The sequence below is a fragment of the Octopus sinensis genome, unplaced genomic scaffold (genome assembly GCF_006345805.1).
Source record: "Octopus sinensis unplaced genomic scaffold, ASM634580v1 Contig10970, whole genome shotgun sequence".
Lineage (NCBI taxonomy): Eukaryota > Metazoa > Mollusca > Cephalopoda > Octopoda > Octopodidae > Octopus > Octopus sinensis.
In genome coordinates, this window is record NW_021832232.1 from 533641 (window position 1) to 545825 (window position 12185).

Here is a 12185-nt window from a genome sequence, read left to right on the forward strand (position 1 = left end):
TTTCGCTACACACTTAAAAAAACTGATGTATTAGAAATTGATTAAACTTAATGATTCTTTTGTCTCATTAATTTTGCTCTTTTTTTCGGCTTTCCTTTTTGAATAAATAATAATTCATTCATAGAGCTATAACAAAAATCTATATTAGTAAGAAGAGGATATTTCTAAAAAATAAATGTGACCGGTTCTGAGCGGACCCGGTTTTTGAAGGACCAGGTGCGTATTTAAAATAAAAAATGGATAAAATAATTATTTTCATTAGAAAATAAAATTGGTTTTATTTTTTATTATATTATTGTAATAATTAATTAATTAAATTCAACATAAAAAATGGGTTTCGTTGTACTTCCAAAAGCAAATCTTCAAAAAATTAAAAAAATCAAGATTTGAAGGATCTAGATGAAGTGATTGAAAAAAGAGAAAAGCATAGATTTATAATTCACGCAAAAAAATTTGAATTCTCTGACGGAAAGGGATTTATTCGAAAAAACAATTGCTTACTCAGATTTTTTTGTATAGAAGAGAAAGAACTAAAGCTAACAATGATTGAGGTTATCTATAAATCTCCTTATGTTTAGAAGGCACATAATTCTAATCATTTTGGCAGAGATAGAATGATTAGTCAGCTGTCAGGATAAATTTACGGTGTTGCTTGAAATGAGATTGAAAATGTTACTAAAAACTGTGTTTTTTGTCAGGTATAATAATTAAAATAAGGCGATTAGCTAATACCAACAATAGAAGGCTTCCCTTATTTGATAATGTCGATACAACAAAATATAAAATTATCGAAGAAAATAATTACAACTATTCTTTAGAAGATGAAAATGGAAACGTCCATAAAAATATTAATATGTCGCGACCCACGCTGGCGACATCCCACGCTGGCGACCAGAGCGACCTTCATTGTTGACAAGATTGACAGGTGGAATTTATTCACCACTTCTTCAATTAAATTTCAAGTCTTACCAGAAGCAGTTTATTTTTTAAAGATTTGCAGACAACAAATTTGCTGTAGATGTCAATAATTGTCAGTATCCAATTAGATCCATCGTTAAAATCTTTATATCTTCTAACAACAATAAGATCCGCCTGGAATCTTTCATTGGGTTTTCCTGCAGTTACATGGTAATTAGAATCCGACCTAGGTATTTTTTTTAAATACTTTCAATGGTAGGGCAAATTTACAAATTTCGCAGTCTTTTATAATTTGTTCGATGATTGACGTTTTACAGTGAAATAGAATTCACTGCACTTTTTCTGAAGCTTTCGTATTCCCCATTGGGATTCTGGTTAATGGCGAATGCTAGTGTCCTCATCTCCATTTCATTGTCCAGACAAATGACCAATTTGTGTTTTTGGTTATTCTCGTTTTTAGATAAAGACTATGAGTTAGGAGTCGCAAATATACCGATCATTAATAATGATTAATTGAGTCGCTTTTTTCATGCTAACATCTTTTGAGAGAAACCAATTTTTTTTGTAAAATGAAAAACCATTTCTTAAAATGAATTTTTTCGGTTTGAATCACCTGTCAAACTGAAGGTCATAACCTGTCAAACTGATGGTCGCCAGCGTGGGATGGTCGCCAGCGTGGGTCGCGACATAATATTTCTAGAATAAAAAGTTCACTAAATTTTAAAATTCTCTAAGTGAAGAGATACCGCGGCCGTAGGCCGCATAGGGGACTAGTTGAATTTTATATCAAACCTTGTGGTTAGAATAGTTTTTATTGACAGTTATTTTAAGATTTGATTTTTAAAATATTTAGGTTTAAAATCATTAAATAAAAATATAATGTTTTTTTAATATTTTACACAAAAATCAAATAAAATTACTTATTTAAAATTTAAAAGCACTTTTGAAGGGTATGTTGGTTTTGTGAGCAATGATAAAATCAGAAACAGCTTCCTTCGCTCGCTCGGCCGACGGATTTCAAGGACTAGTCACGATCCAAGAGAGTATTCTTGGCTCCGGAACGTCTGTCGTTTGCTGTGATCCGAGGGAACGGCTTCGCCATTCGCGAGGCTGGCCGGTTGTCTCGTGACGCCAGTAATTAGCTTAGCTATCTTTTCACGTCCTTATGTTGTTAAAAAAAAAAAAAGTTTTAGAATTATTTAAACATGGTCTAATTTATTGTATAACTATTTTCAGGATAAAATAAAACGATTTATACAATTTTTTGTGTGGTCCTTCCAAAAACCGGGTCCGCTCTAAAACCGGTGACAATAAATTTTTAAGAATTTGGCGAAATTGCTTGAAAAAGTGACGGAATTGCTTGGAAAAGTAGCGAATTTGCTTGAAACAATAAACCGATAATCTTCTTATGCACGAAATTGCTTGAAAAAGTAACAGAATTGCTTTAAACAAAAAGGCGATAATCTACTTTACACGAAATTGCGTGAAAAAGTGGCGAAATTGCTTGCAAAAGTAGCGAAAAAGTGTGGAAAACCCTATATATTATAAAACAATTCTCGTTAATTGTTATCACTGAATTTATAACAATTAATCATTAATACAGTATTAAAAAGGCATGATTAAGATTTATGTAAAAAACAATAAAAAACTTAATCCGAATTTATATCTCTTATGACAGAAATAACAATTAAATACAACAAAACTGATATTTTTGTTTACGAAAAAAAAGGAAATAACTTTAATCGAGGTAGACATCACATCACAAGAAATTTCACAACTTTAATCTATTGGCAAATGAACTTTCGATACTTTATGAAGCACTATTCTGGTGGTTTTGACCTGGGATAAAGTTGTCTCGAAATGCTTTAAAATTATGTACTAGATAAAATTACCATTGAAAAAGCAACAAGAACTTTTATCCAATCTGTTATACTGAAAAGAACTCGCGAAAGTATTTTAATTGAACACAAGTATGCAACACACTAACACTAGAAAACTTTTTGTAGAACTTGTGATAATCATTGGAGGCGTATTCTAGCAATGATAGCGATCACAAATTGCTCGAATAAAATGTAATCGACTAAATAAAAAAATAGAAAAACTGTCAAAAAAGTTATTTAAAAATCTATGGTATAGAAAATAACGACGCATTATACGACGGAGTTGTATAATGGAAATCTACCTAAGAACTAATTTCTACAATTAATGCGATGGAAGATAATCTTAGACAGCTCATCATTAGATATTGGTAGTATCTGCTAAATGAAATAAATTATCAAATTAAAAAATATCATGTCTGAATATTCACCGATCGTTTAGAAAAACCTAGAATGGAATAATGAATTTCGTTTTCGTTAACAAATGCAAACGGGAACCTTCTCTGAACAATCTCATACCCCTTTAAACACTCTACTTAATATAAAAAATATACATACTAGTCAAACTTGGGACGTGGACTGACAATTTTAATGTTTCATACAAAACATAAATTGGAATATGTCGCGTATTTGCCATATGACAGACAACTGAAGACCCAGCAACTGCCCTGATAGTTCCATCAGCATATACAGTCTCCGAACCGATTAAAATCGCATCAACCTCAAATTATATATACTCAATTACTTTTTCTATAACTGAAACAAGTGCAGAAAGGTTAACAAAGTATGCAGTAATTCCATGAGAAGTCAATTTCGACATCAAATTTGAAGCCTGTTTTCTGACAGAGGCACATTCGAGTACATACACGACTAAGGACTCCTGAGACTCAGCCAAATCGACCAGAGATTTCATAATACTGAGGGAACTATTTTATATTAGCTTTATTTGTTTATAAAAATAAGTATCATAAAATAAATATAAAAATGTAAATATAATAAATATTAAAAATAAAATTCAAACTAGCTATATACTGCTACGTGGTGGACAGGAATCAATTTAAGAACTTGATTTGCGAAGATCCCCACAGAGTCAATAGCACTAAACACCCTTTTCTTTTTAAAAACTTCTAAAACCTACAAAATTCAATATTATTTAAAAAAACCTCCAGGAAATACTCTATTGAGGACCCCGTAGTGATACAAGTCTTTAAATAGTTAATAAAACTCTCTGCATTAGTGGGAAACACAATTTGTTGAGTAGATTTTGTGATAAATTTGTCGAGGACTTGAACAGGACTCATTAAAGAGTTGGGAGATTCGAGCAACTAAAGAATCAGGTCATTCTCAACCAAAAAAACCGAAATCAGTGAATCAACGACGAGCACCACAAAAGAAGTTGAGTCAAATAAATTCCCGCCACTCCACAAAGTCGAAATCCGATAAATTTCCGAATCAATATAATCAATTTCTTCACATTTGGGAGATCTGTAGTTATAAAGTGTCAATATATATTACATATTTGTGGATGGCGGCTTATGGGAGTTGTAAGATTCGGCTTGAGAAGGTTTTTTGTCGTTTTTTTGGTTTTTTGAAAGTTTGGCTGCTCTTTGTGCTTCCTGGTATTAATTGTGGTTGTTTATTACTTGTTTCTCTCTTCTTTGAGCCTTTATTTCGGCTCTTGTCTTTGTCGTGTTTGAATCCATACTATAAAATATCACAACTAGAAAAAAACATGGATTTATTATAAATTTTTAAAGTTAATTAATTATTGACTAACATTAAAAATTATTATTAAATTAAATTTTTAATCCTTGTGGTTTTTTCAAATGGGAAAGAAACAACATCAGCAGGATAAATTGTATTATTCTTTTTATTAAAACAACTTTAAAGATACATTACTAACTCAGAATGGACTTCCTATTTTGGTGGAAAGAAGAAAGCAGAACGAACAGGGAGAACATTTAGGAGACTACCTTTTCACTATTGCAGTCTATCTCTAAAACCTTTTAACTATCCTTGCTGTACTCGTTCTGGAATAGTCTTCGATCTAATGTATGTTTTTTGATGTTTTTTTATTCTAGGATTGTCATGGGGTTTCTCAAGGATCACAAAGTGAATCCCGTGACAGGCGAGGTTATCCCAAAAGCAAATTATTCGTAGAATCTACAAGCTAGTGATCTTATAAAACTCAAATTCCACAAAAATAGTGAAGGAGAAATGCATTGCCCAATTTTATTCAAAGTGTTTAATGATTTCTCCCACATTGTGGCAATTCGGACATCAGGGAATGTCTACTGTTACGAGGCAGTGGAAAAGCTTAATATTCGAGAAGGAAATTACTTTGATTTGCTCACGGGGGAGGCATTTTCTAGAAGTGATGTCATTCATATTCAGGACCCTACCAATCTTGATAAACATAATTTCACAAATTTTCATCACATTCGTAATAATCTGACAGATTATGCTGCTTCGAGTCAGTTTTATTGGAATTGACTTGTTTAGTCGACCCTTCGTTTGTGAAGGCGGAGGATCAGACGAATCTTCGAAGAATGAACAGCATCACTCAGTCTGTGCTTGAAGAACTCGAAAAAAATGATAAAAATTTAAAAGATGAACAAAAAGCGACAGTCGAATGTCGAAAAGCTGATTCCCTCAACTCCACAAACTACACAACCGGGAAAATGGCAGCCTCATTTACCTCAACTGCCGTGGATATAAAAACAACGCAGGAAATAGGCATAACTTATTATAAAACGACCAGTCTTGATCGACGAGCAAGAGTTATTGTACAAAACCTTAAAGCCAGGGGCAAAGGGATATGTTCGTCTGTCCACCAACTTTGGAGATTTGAATTTTGAACTTTATTGTGATTTGGTTGTGATGTTTCCTGTACTGCTAGTTCCCACAAGCCTGTCAGAATTTCATTTTGTTGTGTCAACGTAAATACTACGACGGGTCTCTGTTTCATCGACTTGTCAGGAATTTTATGGTGGTTTTTGAGTGATGATTAGAGTAGATTCAAGGAGGGGATCCGAATGGAGATGGAGGGAGGTCAGCTTTTGGAAAGCCCTTTCGCGACGAGTTTAGAAGTCTGGTTAGACATGACAGTCGAGGAATGCTTTCCATGGCCAATGCTGAGCGGGATAGCAATCAATCTCAATTGTAAGTTATTTAAAGCATTTTTAGTTTTATTACTTTTAAAAGTTTGGAATATCTTGATGGGAAACATACAGTTTTTGGGAGGTTATTTGAGTTTGTTTTATTTTAGGTTGGTTGGAGGCGCCAGTGTCCTCGATCGACTTGAGATGGTTAAGGTTGATAAGGATTCCTGTCCATTGGTTAATTCACATTTTAATATTAATGACAGGAGCCAGTGAGAATTGAGAAATGCTCTGTTTTTGTCGACCCGTTTTCAGTAGCTGAAGAAGAGGCTGATAAATTGTGATTTTATTTGTTAGATTAAAAAGAAGAGAGAAGAGATCGACAAGACCAGTGCAAAGGTGGCCAATCAAGTTGTCCAGAAAGTGGAGAATAATACTATTGGGAAATATCTTTTAGCAAGGTTCTGCTAATTTATCACGTTAAAAGGTCATGTAATAAGAAAAAACAACCTGTCTTGGGTGCCCAAGTTCCTTCTCCTAAGCGTAAACCAACAAATGATTTTAGTAATCTTTCTTTTTCAACATGGTGACATGTTTTACTGGAATTTTTGGATTTTTAACAATTCTAGAAATAGTTTAGTGTTACAATGAAAATAAAAAAGTCCGGGAGGAAAGACGAGCTCGAGCATTGCCAGAAAACGGATAGATTCCGGCCAAACGGATACCTTGCCGCGCATCATTGTAACCGAAATCCTTTATCTCAGCCAAGAGGATTCGCTTGCTTCCATGTTTCTCCAAGCGATAAGGAGGCCGACACCCTTCAAGAACTTGGATGTTTGCGGGCCGAAGGCTCCGGAGGTCTCGAATGCCAAGGGACAAAGAAATGTTGGGCGGAGAGTTATCTGTACTTATCGGCGTGATTTTTCCGTGATCCACGGTCGATTCAGGAGATGATGCTGATGAGAGTACCGCCGATGGGGACCAAGTGTCTGTGCACGTAGCATTCCAGATCAGGAATTTGCCATTTCGGAATGGGAAGGTTGTCATCCCATCAAGACCCTTGCCTTCCCTCCTATCCAGACCGACTGGTTCAAGTAAATTCGGGAAACCGGCAGGATTGAGTGCTCTTAAGATGACATCGTTGAATAACGAGGCAAGCGGCCTGAGCTCCGGCGGTACAAGAGGGGGCGTAGATCTTTCTCATCCACCATACCACCGCATCGACTCCAATGGGGCGTGCAGATGTCAAGACCCAACCGGGGAAGGCCTCGAGCCAGGATCCACTGTATTTGTGTGGTGCGGAAACCAAGCACGCCAGGCGGTGTTGGTTCAGTAATGGCTGTAGCATGGTAACGGAGTGTTTTGGCCAGATCTCGTCTGCACACCTGAGAGGGGGTTGGCTGTTTTTACACATCAGAGAGAGTTCGTGGAATGGGGAATGGGAGTAGAACCTCTCGGACAAGCTGACGGCTTCTGGAAACTGGAAAAAAGTGAGCATGCGGCGCTAAGTCTTTGAGCGATCGAAGGCCGATCCTTCCAAACCTGACGGGAAGTTTTCCTTGGGTCTAACCGATATCGTCAAAGGCGATGTTCAGAACTGCTTCTGTGGATGATTTCAGGGAGGTATCCATAGGTAGTAGCATGTCAAGATAGGAATAGCATGACAGGCGATGTGCGAGTCCATTGTCAGAAGGTTGTTTGTGAGGTCACGGAATTTAAAGTCCTTCTTCGCCAGGTGGGCCCTTAGGCCAGGTGGACTGTGAGTACAGCCGAGGAATGTGACTTCGTACATGTTGGTAGTCTGAATTCCGGGGATGAGATCGATTTAGTGTTTGTAAAATCAGTTTTGTTACTCGTTTCGAAGGCTTTTTCCAAATTTTTTCATGAGACTGATTTTTTTCAGTATTTTTTAGTCAAAAGACTTGTTACAAATTATTTTGGATTAAAAAAGTAGTGAAAAATAGTATTGAATAAAATTTTTCATATCAAAATGAATTTTTAATTTTTTAATCATGTTTTTAATAAAAAGTCGGAATTAAACTATTTAAAATTGATTGCTGTATTAGTTTATTTTTATAAATAAATTAATTTATAAGTATTACTGCCGTTGTGTGTCGCAATGGATGATTTTCTTAAATTGGAGAGATTGTCGATTATTTCAAAAGTAAATGAACAAATAGAGAATTTTGTTGGAAGAAAGTCTATAAATATTGGTATAATTAAATATAAATATTCCAATCTAGCCGAAAAAGTTGTCGAACTCTCCGAACTTGACTCCTCATTTGAAAATATTTTTGAAATGTTTGCAAAAAACGAAATCCACGTATCAGTAAGTCAAATATATGCTAAACCTACTACCAGGCTGACTTTATAGAAAATCTCATCACTCTCATAAACAAAATGAAGTCGGCTTCAATCTCCATCTGCAAAAAAGAGACTCATTCTTCAAAAAAAGATCAAAACTCGTCGAGGACCACTACACATTCCAGGGAAGCCAAACCTTCAAAACAGATAGAAGACAGCGACATTCTTCTACAGAAAGCAGGAGGAAAAGAACTCACAAAGTATATATTTTATTCATTTCAGATCAAATCGTGATAAAAGTAGAAGATCTCGTGAACGAGACGAAGAAAGGTCATCCAGGAAACGACAACGTGATCACCACAGCCATTCTCGCCGACATAGAAGGTATTTGTGCCTACAAATAAGTTTGGACAGATCCAGATCCCGTTCCAGGACAGTTTTGCCGTTAGATCCAGAAATAAACAGCATTTACAGCGGAAGAATAACCACAATTAAGGATTTTGGGTGTTTTGTTGAAATATTTGGACTGAGGCAAAGAAGAGAAGGCCTCGTGCATATTTCGAATGTAAAAATACCAGTTTTAATGTGTAGATCAAAGATGAGCGGATTGGGAGTGTCAGAGACGTCGTGGAGGTCGGGCAGAGTGTGAAAGTGAAGGTCACTGAGATCAAAGAACACGGCAAAATATCGCTCGTTATGAAAGGAATTGATCAGGAGACAGGAGATGACTTGATTGGGGGAGGAGAGACGTTATATACTCCTTTGGGGGACATGGAACATTCCAGAAATCCCGACAGACCAGATTTGGGGACTCGGACACAAACCAATCCAAATTACCGAAAGCAGATGAACCGGAAGCTGAACAGGATTTCTTCCCCTGAGAGATTTGAGTTGGCACAAATGCGGGCTGGGAACTGTCTTGGGCGGAATCAGATTTACACTGATTTGGACGGTGATGACCAGGCTATTTGTGACGATTCTTCTGGTGGTAGTATTTTGGTGTATAATTCATTAATTTAGACGACGATGTGGAGATTGAGCAAGTCAAACAACGTCCTCCATTTTTGCACGATTTCTCAAAGACCTCCCAAGGAGATTTATCACCAATAAGGATAATTAAAGTATTCAAGGGACTGATATTGTTTAGAATCCTGATGGTTCGTTACAACAAGCTGCCATGTTACAAATTTCTCTCCAGAAAGAGCGAAGAGAGCTAAAACAGCAGGAAAGAAGTGGACGGGGCCCTAACTATAACGCTATTGAGATTGCCCAAAAGTGGTTGGATCCAATTTTAGACCGTATGTGTTAGAAATTAAATATTAACAGAGGATGGGAACCGTTTGGTGACCTCAAGCGGGGGGTACAATGTGAGAGAGTTGGCAGATTGGAAGAAGCAGATTACTCTACACAAAAGTGGGAATATTGCAAGACCAAAAAGTCTGATTGACCAGAGGAAATCACTGCCAATAACTCGACTGAGGGATGAACTTGTGAAAGCAATAACCGACAACCAAATACTAATAGTTGTTGGAGATACTGGGTCTGGAAAGACAACTCAGATGACCCAATACTGTCATGAGGCTGGTTTTACTGCGTATGGAAAGATTGGATGTACACAACCCCGTCGAGTTGCGGCAATGTCAGTGGCCAAGCGAGTGGCTGAGGAGTTTGGCTGTAGATTAGGCCAGGAGGTGGGTGTGTTTGAATATGTAGGTGGGTTATACTATTCGGTTTGAGGATTGCACCTCAAAGGACACGAAAATAAAATACATGACGGATGGAATGTTACTACGAGAGTGTCTAATCGACCCCGAAATGGGGCAATACTCGGTTATTATATTGGACGAGGCACACGAAAGGACAGTCCACACCGATGTTCTTTTCGGATTACTCAAAACAGTCCTCGAACCGTTTTATATTCCATTTAGGCAGTCCAGAAGAGAAAAGATCTCAAACTTATAGTCACATCGGCCACGTTAGATTCAGTCAAGTTCTCGAGTTATTTTTTTCAATCGGTTGATTACGTAATAATATGATAGCCAATATTCTCAATCCCTGGGCGAATGCATCCCGTGGAAGTCCTTTTCAGTACAGAATCAGAGCCCGACTATTTGGACGCAGCTCTTATTACAGTGCTTCAAATACATTTACAGGAGAAACCTGGTTTTGATAGTTTTTAATGTATTAGGCGATGTCCTTGTGTTTTTGACTGGACAGGAGGAAATTGATACTGCTTGTGAGATTTTGTACAAGAGAATGCAGTCGTTGGGACAGGAAGTCCCCGAAATGATAATTGTCCCGGTCTATGGTGCCCTTCCCGCCGAAATACAAGCCAGGATTTTTGAACCCGCTCCTCACGGTGCTCGAAAAGTATTTGCACGTGTTATATCACAAGGTCGTGGTTGCTACGAATATTGCTGAGACTTCTTTAACCATTGACGGGATTTATTATGTGGTCGATCCAGGTTTTGTCAAACAAAAAATATACAACCCGAAAACATGTATGGATCAACTCAAAGTGACCCCAATCGCACAAGTTTTCTAATTTTGATTTTATAATGAATTAGTCCCAGGCTACTCAGAGAGCAGGAAGGGCGGGGAGGACTGGACCAGGGAAATGCTTCAGGCTATATACAGAAAGAGCATTCACTGACGAAATGCTCAAAACACAGGTTAAGCTTCGAATTGATTGGTTAGGTGCCCGAGATTCGAAGGATTAATTTGGCAGCAACTGCCCTTCAGTTAAAGGCTATGGGGATAAATGATCTCATATCCTTCGACTTTATGGATCCTCCCCCTGTTCAATATCTAATTTCCGCCCTTGAACAACTTCATGCTCTGAATGCACTCAACGATGAAGGATTGTTGACTTCTCTTGGTCGAAGGGTCACTTTTCCATTATTGAATTTGTAGATGGCTGAGTTCCCATTGGAGCCAATGCTTTCTAAGGTTCTCATAATGTCCGTTGATTTGGGATGTGCGGAGGAGATCATCACGATAGTATCAATGCTATCAATTCAAAATGTCTTCTTCCGACCAAGAGTATTTAATTTTATAAAAACTGATAGGAAAATGCGGATAATGCCGATCAACGGAAGGCCAAGTTCCACCAGTCGGATGGTGACCATCTGACATTACTATCGGTGTATAATGCCTGGATGAAGAATGGGTGTTCGGAGAATTGGGCTCGGACTCATTTCCTTAATCAGCGAGCACTCAAACGATGTCAGGACATTCGTAAACAAATGATAACAATAATGGACAGGCAAGATATCTTAAATATAATTTATGTAGACATAAACTGGATGTACATAGTTGTGGAAAAAATATGTCTTCTGTCCTCAAAGCGATTGTCAGTGGGTTTTTTAGAAATACAGCAAAAAAAGACCCACAAGAAGGATATCGAACCAACATTGACCAGCAAGTGGTTTATATTCATCCATCAAGTGCACTTTTCAACCGCCAGCCTGAATGGTTTGTGCTTTTAGTGTGCCTAGTGCAGGGTGGTGTATCACGAATTAGTATTGACTTCGAAAGAGTATATGCATGAGGCAAGTGCCATTGATCCACGATGGCTTGTGGAGTTTGCGCCAACCTTCTTCCAGTTTTCTGACCAAGGGAGACTTAGTCAGGCAAAAAGGCAACAGAAAATTGAGCCACTGCACAACAATTTTGAAGAAAAGGACTCGTGGAGAATTTCTCGCGCATTTAAGAAATTTAGAACTAAAGTTACTTTCTAATATCCTTCCTATATGGGTTTTTTAATTTAAATTTCCGCATTCTGTTTCGTGGTTTCGAATAGGGTTAGGCGTCTTACAAATTTCCACTGGTCCTGCAATAAGTACGCTTCTCTCCCGAAATCTGTGGATTCTAACGCTCCTCTTCCTCTGTTTAGCTACGTGGTCGGCTTACGAATTACGGCAGTTGACTATTACTCCAAGGTGGTGTAGATTCAAACTCTTGGAGAGGTCCATATCATAACCAT

The 12185-nt window shown here is 37.3% G+C and overlaps 2 long non-coding RNA genes and 1 pseudogene across 2 annotated transcripts; 2 read left to right on the plus strand and 1 right to left on the minus strand.

Annotated features, from left to right (window-relative positions):
* Positions 1-3987: 3987 nt before the first annotated feature.
* LOC115228817 lies at positions 3988-4488 on the minus strand. The gene is made up of 3 exons (XR_003883265.1): positions 4311-4488; positions 4154-4280; positions 3988-4120 (listed from the first exon to the last, which is right to left on the minus strand). It is a non-coding gene; the product is annotated as an uncharacterized LOC115228817 (long non-coding RNA).
* A 3692-nt stretch (positions 4489-8180) lies between these two features.
* On the plus strand, positions 8181-9301 carry LOC118761258. The gene is made up of 4 exons (XR_004997242.1): positions 8181-8225; positions 8258-8584; positions 8615-9188; positions 9221-9301. It is a non-coding gene; the product is annotated as an uncharacterized LOC118761258 (long non-coding RNA).
* Positions 9302-10392: 1091 nt separating this feature from the next.
* On the plus strand, positions 10393-11940 carry LOC115228813 (annotated as a pseudogene).
* The last annotated feature ends 245 nt before the right edge of the window (positions 11941-12185 follow it).